This window comes from Dendrobium catenatum, unplaced genomic scaffold (genome assembly GCF_001605985.2).
Source record: "Dendrobium catenatum unplaced genomic scaffold, ASM160598v2 fragScaff_scaffold_637, whole genome shotgun sequence".
Lineage (NCBI taxonomy): Eukaryota > Viridiplantae > Streptophyta > Magnoliopsida > Asparagales > Orchidaceae > Dendrobium > Dendrobium catenatum.
Window position 1 is genome coordinate 457,598 of NW_021319099.1, and position 3,191 is coordinate 460,788.

Sequence of the window (3,191 nt, forward strand, 5' to 3'; positions counted from 1 at the left end):
GTTTCCAAACCATGTATTTAAATTAAAGAAGGCACTGCATGGACTAAAGCAAGCACCTAGAGCATGGTACGAAAGACTTAGCTCATTTCTTTTGGATAGAGGATTTGAAAAGGGTAGTGTAGATACTACACTCTTTTTACAAAAGGTCAAAGAAGAAATTCTCATTATTCAGATATACGTTGATGACATTTTATTTGGATCTTCACATAAAATGTTATGCGATGAATTTTCAAAAACAATGAGTAATGAGTTTGAAATGAGCATGATGGGAGAACTTAATTACTTTCTTGGCTTTAGTGTAAAACAAATGGATAATGGAACTTTTCTTAGCCAATGAAAGTATATTAAGGATATTTTAAAGAAATATGAAATGGATAGTGCAAAACTCATAAACACCCCAATGAGTTCGACAATCCAATTAGATAAAGATCCTAGTGGAAAATCAGTAGATCAGAAAAAAATAGAGGAATGATTGGATCCCTTCTTTACCTGACTCCCAGTAGACCGGACATAATGTTTAGTGTGTGCCTTTATGCCCGTTTCCAAGCCGATCCTAAAGAGTCTCACTTAACTGTTGTTAAAAGAATTCTTAGATATCTACTAGGCACCCCAAACTTAGGAATTTGGTATCCCAGACACAGCACTTCCTTTGAAATCCTAGGGTACTCAGATTCTGACTTTGCAGGATGTAGGATAGATAAAAAAATCACCTCTGCTACCTGCCAATTCATAGGACAATCATTAGTTTCTTGGTCCAGTAGGAAGCAAAACTCAGTAGCACTTTCCATAGCCGAGGCAGAATATATCGCAGTAGGAAGTTGTGTTGCACAGGTACTATGATTAAAATAACAAATTCTTGATCTTGGACTACCTGTTGGAACCATCTCGATCATGTGTGACAACACAAGTGCAATTTGTATCTTTAAGAACCCAATTTAACACTCTCGAACAAAACACATAGACATTAAACACCATTTCATTAGAGATCATGTCGCTAAGGGAGATATAGAACTACATCACATCGCTACAGCAGATCAATTGGCAGACATATTCACAAAACCTCTAGCTTTTGACACCTTTAGCACCTTGAGGACTAGATTAGGTGTCATAGATATAACTGCATAAAATAAATAAATAAATAAATAAACAAAATTTTTTTTTTGGCTTCTCCTGATCATACACACTCACCACACAAAAACTCTGCATTGTATGTTCATCGTACTGGACGATACACATATCGTACCGTACGATACATCTTAATCCACATAACATCCACCAACAAGCAGATTTCTGCTCTGTTAATCGTACTGTACGACCTACATCATACTGTACGGTATTCGTCTGATATTATTGCCTATCATATTGTACGATATCTCTTCTTCGTACGATACGATACATGTCAACAATGAATTGGGACAAATTAAATCCGGTTGGTACGACATTACTGATTATCGTACTGTATGATACATACCTTTCGTACGGTATGATACACATCAGCACAAGGAATAAATATGAGTTAAAGCTATTTGGTACGATATTTATTATGGATCGTACAGTACGATACACCTGTTTGTACTGTACAAAACTTTTGGTCAAAAGTCATACTGAGGGCCTCGGGACGATCAAAATTCACCTGATCGTACTATACGATACATATCGTACTGTACAATTTGACTACCTTTTCCCGAAACGACCGGTCAGGACATTAATTGGCTATCGTACTGTACGATACTAGATCGTACTGTACGATTGTCAAAATTTCCTATAAGTACCCTTGCCTAGGCCGTTCCTTTCACTCAAATCTCCCCTCACTCACTCCTTCACTCAGTTTCGTGCCCTCTTGTAATGTGTAAATGAGGTCGGATGACTGCTAGAAGCTCATCCTCGTCGAGTCACCAACCTGCTCATTTTCTGAATACGGAAAATGAGGAAGCCTACCACCGATATAAAGCATGCAAAATTTCTCCTTCAAAAATGCTTAATAAGGCTGCTCTTAATTTTGAGGTAATAGGCTTCTTTGCTTCCACCACCTTCCAATTCCTACTCACCCTGGCATTTCCTTATAATTCTGAACTTCTCTTCGAATTTCTTTCTAACCTCACCTACACCATCGACAACACCACCTTTCACTCTTTTGTTTGTGGCCAAAACATTGAAATCACTAGAGCCGACATTGCCCAATATATTAGGTTGTCCACTGAAGGACCTATGGTTCGCTCATTTCTTACCGATGAATTTGATTGGAGCGATGTTAATAGAGTCCTTAGGAATGCTACTTTCCATCAACACCAACCTCTAGTTCAATCCTTAACTTGAAATGCCCGAATAATTCAACATGTCCTTCGAACCTCAATAATACCCAAAGGTGGCGACCGTATCAATCTGACCCCAACCTTATCCGTCGCTACCTATCTTATTATGTCCAACATAAAGTTTGATGAGGTTGATTTATTTAGCAACTACATTCGCCATATGACTTTTGTTCGTCTACCTACCACCCGATGGAAACAGAATCTAGCTCTTGGTCATCTAATATGATATATCCTCCACAATAAATATCAATTGTCCTACCCTGGTGAACCCGACATTCTTCCTATTTTTTATACGGATGCTTCCTTCCGGATTCTCTTTCATCGGGGACACGAGCCTGAAGAACCAGTCTTTGATGAAGAAGAAGGAGAAGATGCCCCAACAGTAGCTCTAGTTAGACCACGACGCCATGCCGCACCCCGAGCACCTACACCAGCACACCCTAACGATGATTTGGTCGCACACTTCGACCAGCTGCAGACTCGTCTCGACATGCATATTCAAGAACAACATCAGTAACACTAGACAGATATGCAATGGTTTGGAGAACATTTTACTGCAATTGATCACCGCTTCAATGCTCTCTTTCAATATTTTCAACCAAATCCACCTCCACCACCAACTGATCAAGACCCGTCTGCGTAGATTGTTTGTGTTTGCATTATAGTTTCTTACTTTTGCTTTTTGCTTTAGTTGCTCCTCCTTTTTGTGCTGTCAAAAGGGGAAGAAGTTTGTTGTACTTGTTGTTGTGTTTGTTATCTAAATGCATTCCTCTTTTGTTTTGTACTTGCTTTTGGTATCTTTTTTTTTCTTGTGTTTAAGTTAAAAAAATAAATAAATAAATAAAAAATAAAAGAAATGTTATTCGTACTTACTTGCAA